Source organism: Sturnira hondurensis, unplaced genomic scaffold (genome assembly GCF_014824575.4).
Source record: "Sturnira hondurensis isolate 20B ecotype Veracruz unplaced genomic scaffold, ASM1482457v3 Scaffold0007208, whole genome shotgun sequence".
In the NCBI taxonomy this organism is placed as follows: Eukaryota; Metazoa; Chordata; class Mammalia; order Chiroptera; family Phyllostomidae; genus Sturnira; species Sturnira hondurensis.
The window spans coordinates 981569-990368 of NW_028079839.1; the positions used below are offsets into that span (position 1 = coordinate 981569).

Here is an 8800-nt window from a genome sequence, read left to right on the forward strand (position 1 = left end):
CGTGCCTTGTGGGGAGACTAAATAAAGTCTGTGTTTCAGGAAGCATCGGTGTCCCCCCTCCAGGTGTGCTCCGTGTGAGTCTCACTACAGGGGCAGCACCCACCAGAGCGGCAGCGAATGGGAACTGAGGGGCTTGCACTTATGACCCCCTTGGAAGACACCGACCTGCAGCTTCACCTTCAGACCCTGCCCGCTGGTCAAAGGCATTTCCACTCAGTCCCCTGGATGGGCCCACAGCTGCCTGAGCCCAGGCCCATCTGCTCTGACACCTGTGAACAGGCCCGGGGTACCTCCTGAAAGGGGTTCTCTGCCCTCTTAGAGTTCACGCTTCTTGAAGGCAGGCGCAGAGTCAGGCACCTGCTCCACCCCCACCAGGCCTAGTAGGGGGCCGCACGTCCAGCAGGCCCAGTAATTTCAGGTCTTCACACAGTTCCATCAAAGACGTCGGTGCGTGGCCTGGACGAGGAGGAAGCACTAAGGGGACCGGGAGCGGATTTTTTCGTGACTTTAACAAGATGGCATGTGCAACATATGACAACTACTGAAACAGTACAACTGAGGTGAAGAACACAATCCCAGCGCCATATGTTGACATACAGCTTTCCATTCTTTTTTTTTTACACAAACCCAAACCTCATTTTTTTCCCCAACAAACCAAGATCCTACTGCCCGTTCTGTTCTGTCTCTGCAGAAACACACACGCATCACAAACAGCTTTGCGGGAGAGTGACATTTCTTTCTAAACAACGCTGTCAGCGAATGCACGGGCCGCCACTGTAGGTGTGCTCACAGTTCATGCAGCCCACTCCCAGGTGCTGGCTCTCACTGTATATGCTTCACAGTGTCTCACTATTGCTGGCCGCACTTGACCCAGGGTCCTCGTAGATCCAGCTCCTAACACATCTTGAATTCTTTCTTTCAGCACCATCCAGAGGAGTAGACTTTTCGGTCGGAGGGGAAATACATCTTAAAGGCTCTAGGAAAAGTGCTGCCCCTTCTCCTCCAGAGAGGTGAGAGCGGCTGGCCCTCCCAGCAGCCAGGCCGAGCGGGCGCCTGCCTTGAAGAATGGGTAGATTGTGCCAGTGGGAAGACAGGTGAGCATGGCACCTCCATCCATGGACGATGATGGGAAGGGAGCAGGAGGAGCCCGGGGAAGAGGTTGAACCCTGTCTGGGGAGCCTGGACTTTCTTTGTGGGCAGCGGGGGCGCTGCCAGCCATGAGGTGTGGAGAGGTGAGAGTTGGTTTAAAGAGGTTTTCCTTGGGGCCAAGGTGAGATAGTTTTGCATAATCCAAGCCATGCAAACTGTGGTAGAATTCCACATTTCCTTAAGAGCCCTATAAAAATACTAGAGAAAAGGTGATGAGATTCTGTTTCTGTCCACTGTTACAACCACTGGGGGCAAAGCAGGAAAAAAACCTCGGCCGAGACTGTTCTGTTTTGCTTTGTTTTGAAACTGCTGTTTTGAAACATGTTTTGTCTTCTCCTTTTCCAGAGGGAAAATAACTAGAACGGGACCTCCTCTAGGGCCTATGCCCCTCCCCCTGACCCTGGGGCTATTTTGACCCTCGCTCAAAGATGTCTGCTTCCAACAGAAACCGCATATATGCTGTGTCGAAACAGGGACCAGCTCCAAAGCTGTAAATTCCCAAGACCCTCGAGCCTGAGAAAGCTATCGGGAGTCAGGCAGAGTGGGAGGGAGGGCTGGCGCTGCCCTCCAGGAGAAACCAGACCCTGTCTCATCAGAATCGCCATCACTTTCCCAGATGTGGCTCCCCTGTCGATGTCGACAGCTTGAAATCTCTCTGATGGGGGGGGAGTTCTGCCTCACAGGGGGCTTCCTCATCACCCAGGGGTGGGAGACAGGAGGACACCAGCCAATAGGGAGGAGGGGCACACACCCAGCCAAAGGCTGCAATTCTAGCCAACTGGTCTACCTGGGATCTGCGCACTGCCCCCCACCACTCCCTCACCCCCATCTCCTTCTCTCCAGCACATGGACAGGTTACCTTTCCATGACCTGCTGACTTAAGTCTCATAAATCCCTGAATTTGAGACTGGAGCCACTGGGAAGAGCTATAAAAGGACCATAATGACATAGTCGAGCCCCGCCCCCACCCCAGTTCACACAGGGGGAGGCTTTGCCCAGGTCCCCTTTTCTCACCTACGACTTATCACAGGGTTTTCCCTTCCAGCCGCGGCCATGGCACCAATGGCTACCACACCCTGTATATTCCGTGCCGAATGCTGTGCTAAGGCGATTACATGGTAACTCTGGAAGGTGTAGCAGCTTGTCTTTTGTGCCCTATAGGAAACAGGCTTAGTCACCCGAAGCTCAGAGAGGTCATCCGACTTGCCCAAGACCGCACAGCTTCTTGCCACTGTGGCTGAGATCTGAGCCTTGCTTGAACGTCCACAGTGCTTCTCCTATACAGGACACGTGGTGTTTAGGTTAGAGACTCAGCACAGGAGTTTTCTGGAAGTCAGTCCTTGCATCGGGGGTGACAGTACCATCCTCATGTCTAACCCAACTCCCAAGAGAAACTCATCTCCTGAGGGGCCCTTTGCTGGCCCTGAGGACAACGAACAACGTGGGCCGAACAACGTGGGCCGTGGAGGCGCACAGGCACACAGATGCGCCTCAGCCTCAGCCTCCCGGGCACCGCTGCTCTCTGTCCTCGGAGCTTCCTCCAACCTGGGTCAGAACCCGCTGCCAGGGGCCAGCCGCAACTCTGCACGTAGGCAGGCCTCCAGTCCGAGTGCCTCGCGGGCGAGAGCACCTGCGGCCATGCGCATGCTTCTCCCTCCTCCCACCAGAGTTCAGGAGCCGGTCCTGCACCCCAGAAGCTGACTGTCCCCTCTGGTCCCTACGACTGTCCCCATGTCATTGGATCTCCTCATTCTCCTTCCCTGGGCCACAATCCCAGGGGCTCAACTTTCCTAACTTGGGGGCTCTGTCCCAGTGGCCCTGGGGACAACAAGGCAGGGCAGAGGCTTGTCGGTGTGGGTTTCGGAGGCAGCAACCGGCGAGGTGCTGCTTTGCCAGGTGTGGCTCTGGGCACCTGGGAAAGCAGCCTGACCTTGCTGCGCCTGCGCTTGGCCTCCCAGCCGCGGGAGGCTGTCGGGGCAGAAAAATGAAATAACACATGTGCCAGGGCTCTGGTCCAGGGCAGGGACCCAGCGCTTCAAACTCCTGTTTCCTTTCATGTGCGTCTCCAAGGAACACAGAGAGGATTGAATGAAATCATAAATCACCACGCGCCAGCAGACGCTGGGCAGCAGAGCGTGCCTTCTTTCTCCCCACAGCCTCATTCTTCACTTCGGTTTTTGTTTCAGGGCAATAGGGCAGAACTATTTGCCAACGAATGCCAGCCTGTCTCCGAAGCTGGGGTGGAGCTTCCCAGACAGCTAATGGAGTTCATCACCACCAAACCAGTATCACGTGAAATGGTAAAGGGTCTTCTTTAAGAAGAAACATCAAAAATACACCCAACAGAATGGCAATAAATACATATCTGTCAACAATTGAATCTGAAAAACAAAATAAATGGACAAGCAGAATGGAAACAGGCATAGATACAGAGAACAGTTTGACGGTTGCCAGAGGGAAGGGGGGCTGGGCCCACTGAGAAAGGTGGAGGGATTGAGAAGTACACGTTGGCAGTTTGGAACAGTCCTGGGGGTGTGGAGCACGGCACGGGGAATACAGTCGATAACATTCTGGTACCTGTGTGTGGCGTGGGATGGGTGGGAGATTAATCAGGATGATCACTTTGTTGTCTAATGTCTAATCACTGGGTGTACTCCTGAAACAAATATAATAGCGTATGTCAACTGTAATTAAAAAATAAAAATGATCTGAATAAAAAGTATAAATGAACAAAAAACAGAAGCGGGGGTGGGGGTGGGTGCGGTGGGCATGGCCAGCTGGGATTCTGGGATTCTGGGATTCTGGGTTCCTGGGCTGGGAGGCCCAGAGGCAGCCAGGCCCAGAGTTTGGAGCCGGTGGCCATCTGTGCACGGGGCCTGCAGCTGGCTTTCCACTTTCACCTGCCCCCGACAAGCCTCCCAAAGCTCCCTCCACTCCTTGCCCTTCCCTTTAACCACAGCTCGTTTCATCTGCTCAATGAGCTTGTACTCTTACTCAAAATAAAACAGGGGCAGCCAAAGCCCTGACAAAGGGGAGCTCTGGATTAGCAGGCAAATTCCTCCTTTCCTGGCTCAGCCTAGGGCTCCCAGGGGAGACTGGCGGGCTAGGAGCCCCGGAGAGCGCTGGAGGGGCCGCACCACTAAGCGGTTTCCCACGCGGATGAACAGCCAAGCTGCAGCCCTTCTCCTCCTCACTCTCAACCTGGGGCTTGTTTCCACCCCTCTGCAGACATCTTTGACAAAAGGCCTCTCTGCCTCCACCCAGCCTCCCTCACACCATAAAACCACTGACTGACACCGAAACGCTTACCTCACTCGGGCCTTCATCACTTTTCAATTTTCCAAGCGGCTGCCTCCAGCACGGTGCATTGCAGAGGACAGCGGCTGTTGGGAATGTCTGCTCAGCCCTGAGGTTTGTCGAGGTGACTCCTGGCGAGCTCCACTTAGTGGCTAACAGCCTTCTGCTGGAGGACAGCTGACCACGGGGGTTAAGCGTAGCAGTCTGGGAATCCAAGGGACCCAGGTCTGAGCCCTGGCTCTGACACTCAGGTGTAGCGCCATGTGGGCCTGACCTCTTCGGCCTCAAATTTGCCATCTGTAAAATGGGGATCGCATGCAAAGAGATGAGGCCCTACCTCATGGGGTGATTGGAGAGTTAGGTGAGATGCTGCGTACAAAGTGCTTAGAGTTAACACTCGTCACTTGTCTTCCTAAGAGTCTTTTGAGCAGGGTTTGGGGGAGAGCATTCTTGTCTTTCTTGGATCTGCTTGGGGAGTTACTCTTAGGGCCAGGGGAGGCTCAGCCCCCGAACCCTACTCCATCCTCGCACGCCTTCGGGAAGGAAAGGCGTTGCCTGGGGGCTGGGACCGAGCAGGGAGCTTCGGAGGCAAGCAGACTGCAGCCGGCTCTGGGGAAGTCCTGGGCAGAGGTACTCGTGAAGTTCATGCAGTCGGTCACAGGTGCTGGTAAGAGAGAATGACCTTCTGCACCTGAAGGTGAGGCCCAGGGTCAGGGTCAGGACAGGACAGGGAAGGTTCTCGAACCAGCACAATCGAGTGGGGAAGGGGCCAGCAGGACAGGCGGTCCCCGCATAGCAGATAAAGTCTAAAGACAAAGCAACAGCGGCAGTTCCCACAGGCAGGGAGGAGGCGGCATGTTTTAGCTAGGAGCACAGGTTCTGGACTCTGACAGCCTCATTCTCATCTCAGCTACACCACCAGCATGGAGGACAACTTCATCTCGGCTCTACCACCTACACAGAGGACAACTTGGGGGGCCAGCTGGGGCCTCGTTGTCCTCACAGGGCTGCGGTCAGGGCCACTGAGCGCACACGTAGGGCCCTGAGCAAGCACCGGTCACGTCGAAGAATGGAGCCATCAGGCACATCCGGGTGGAGCTAAGGCCCCACCCAAAGTCTTGCCCTTCTAGCCCTGGCCAGTGTGGCTCAGCTGGTTGGAGCTTTGTCCCATAACAGAAAGTCTGTGGGTTCAATTCCCAGTCGAGGCATGTACCTAGGCTGTGGGTTGGATCCCGATCCCTGGTCCAGGTGTGTCGGGTCCCTGGTCCAGGGGTGTCGGGTCCTTGGTAGGGGTACTGAGGGAGGCAACCGCCTGATGCTTCTCTCTCACATCAATGTTTCTCTCTCCCTCCCTCTCCCTCGAAAAGTAATGAAAACATGTCATTGGGTGAGGATTTTTTTAAAAGTACCTCATCCTAATGCCATCCTCCTTCCTGGCCACCCACCATGGGCCAATTCTGCCCTCACTCTGTACCTTATCCCCCTTCAACTCCACCTGGCTGACAGGCAGGCATTCCTCCTCCTTCAACCCCCAGATTGGCACACGCAGGAAATTCTAGAATATTCACAGTTTAACTAGCCATGCCATGTCATCCCCACTAAAGGCATAGACCTGCCAGGGACTGTCTAACCTCTACTAGTATATTCCCAGTGACAGAAATCTCACTACCTTCCAAGGCAGTGTGTAGCATCTCTGGAAAGTTCTAGAAAGTTCTATCCTCTACAGCTTTCACCCATCAGTTAAAGTCAGCTCAGCTGAGTGGTTGCCCGGGCCTGTGCTGGGCATTTAGTCACAGCAGCCACTAAGACAGATGTGACCCCTGCTCCCACATTGCTCAGTTTAGAGCGGAAAGCAGTCCAAAGCAAACCAAAACACTGTAGACTGTGAGGACAATGGAATGCTGGGTGAAATTATTCATCAAACAAAGAGATGAGAAGAGTGTTCTCAGAGGAGGGAATGGCAGAGGAAAAGGCCCAGGAACAGGCAGCACGATGCCTCTGAGGAACGGAGAGCATTTTGACCACATAGGCAGTGAGAAAGGAGCCATGTGAGTGATTCGGGGGAGCTGTACCAAGACGGATCTGTCGGGGCCAAGCGAGCCTGGGAAGTTGTTGAACTTTGCTGTGACCCAATAGCCCCTGAGGATTGTCACAGGCAGAGACCTGATCCATCCAACTATGTCTAGAAGGAACTCTCAGTGCCAGGAGGGTGGCGCATGGGGAGCAACGGTGCTGCTGAAGAGGAGGCGGGCGGCGAGCCTCTCCCACCAGGCCGGGGTCGGGGTGCTAAGACCAGGGCCACGGCCCAGGGGAGGGCAGCACTCAGTAACTCACAACACTGAAGAGGGGCAGGCTGCGCTCAGCCACGGAGCCAGGGGATTCCAACTTGCCTGCCACTGCCACACAGAGCAAGGCTAATTGCTGCTTGGCCCACCAGTCTCCACCAGCTCTTCCAAAGCCTGGCAGAGACACAGCCCCTCCCCATCACCAAGGTGGACCAGGAGCCAGCCTTGGTGATGATGATGGACCTAGTGATGGTGATGGAGATGGAGATGGAGATAGTGATGGAATGGAATGGAAATGGTGATGAAGATGGTGATGGTGCTGGAGATGGAGATGGTAAGGCAATGGAGATGGTGATGGTGATGATAAAGGTCTCTCTCCCATTTCCCGACTCCTGCATTGCTTCCCCGGCATTCCAGGTTGGAGTCAGCCATTTTATTTGAACAGAGTCTAGATTGTACTCGTGAGCCATGGTACACAAACAGATCTGGGTGCTGCTGGCATTCTGGAACCCTTTGGAAAAGAAGCAGGCAGATCCAGGCCTAGTGAGTAACTGGATTTCAGCCTTGTACCCTGCCCAGCAGGCCAGATGCCTCCCCTCCCAGACCAGGAGTACACGGAACTGGGCCTCGTCTCACTGCGGGGTTCTGGTATGAGCCCACCGTTGTCTTGAAACCTGTTTCCCCATGTATAAGATGAGGTCTCCTGGGTCCCTTCCAGTGTAAATGACCCCACAGAACCTCACATAAGGGACAGTAGAATGGCTTCTGGATTCCCCATCCCCATCCCCTGGTCAAGCACACCTAGGTTCCCAAGGAGGCCGGGCACTAGGGCAGAGCCAAACCGCCCCAAACCCTGGTGAGCTGCCCCTGGTGCCCAGCCTTCTCCCCTCCCCATCCCAGCGTGATCTGTGGCTCTGGGGACTCAGTGCGTAGCACATAAAACGCTGCAGCCCCAGCTCCGCACATACAAGAAATGGACTGTGATTCGGGTAATATTACATTTTAATGGTCCTCAGCATCCAAGGCAAAATGATGAATCATTCCTGGAGCGGCAATAGATTAACCCCTGCTTTTCTGGTCTCTTCTAGTTTTTCAGGTCAATAAATTGGGGGGTGCGCCATACAGGGCTGGGGGCGCCACAGAAAAGTGATCAAGACAGTATGGCTCTAAAGTGAGTGGCTGGTTTACATAAAAGCTCTTGGGATTTCCCCTTTTCTCCTGTCAATATGCAGAAATGGCTCAGCCTTTTGATCATCAGACCCAGTTCATTTTCCAGACCCCTTCAAAGTCTGCTGGGGGTATCTAAATGCCCACAGAGCTGCTCAGGCCCAGGATTAACAACCCTCCACAAGACAGGAAATGGACTTCCGCCAAGATGGAGGCATAGGTGGAAACACTGTGCCTTCTCCCACAACCAAGTTTGAATACAACAAAGGTTTGGAGAAACAAAGACACAACCAAAAGACAGAAAATTGAATTATACGGAAGTCCGACTGCATCTAACCGTTCAATGGGGACGGTAAGAGGGGCGGAGCCAGCAGCGAGCAGGGTCGGGCAGGACAGGGCCCCCGACCCAGGCGCGCAGGCAGACGGGAACCAGTTGGGGTGCGGGGCAGACTGCGGGCACATATTTGCGCACAGTGAGACAGACCACGCAGGCCCCAGGGGGCGAGGGCTGACGGCGGTGGCACACTCTCGAGCAGTGGGACGAAACGCGTGGGCCCGGTGACGGCAGCAGCTGCAGCACCAGTGAGGGCCGTGGCGGCAGGCGGCAGACAGGACGCCATAGTCCCTCTTTGACCCCGCCCCCACATACAGCGTCACAACCCAGCGACTTAGTTGCCCTGCAATACCAGTGAGAGCCATTGTCCCTCTTTGACCCTGCCCCCACATACAACGTCACAACCCAGCGACTTAGTTGCCCTGTTCTAGTGAACACTTTAGGGCTCTGATCCTGCTATAGAACAGGCACAAACAACCCGAAAGATGGTGCAAGAAGAACTCAAAGTCCCAGAGCCAATGACTCTAAGCGACCGAGAAATTGCCAGCCTCTCAGAAGCACAATTCAG

The 8800-nt window shown here is 54.8% G+C and overlaps 1 long non-coding RNA gene across 1 annotated transcript; it reads right to left on the bottom strand.

The window, feature by feature from the left end:
• Window positions 1-654: 654 nt before the first annotated feature.
• On the bottom strand, window positions 655-2584 carry LOC118990616 (uncharacterized). Its single transcript, XR_005067270.1, has 2 exons — window positions 2009-2584; window positions 655-1347 (listed from the first exon to the last, which is right to left on the bottom strand). It is a non-coding gene; the product is annotated as an uncharacterized LOC118990616 (long non-coding RNA).
• Window positions 2585-8800: the final 6216 nt, after the last annotated feature.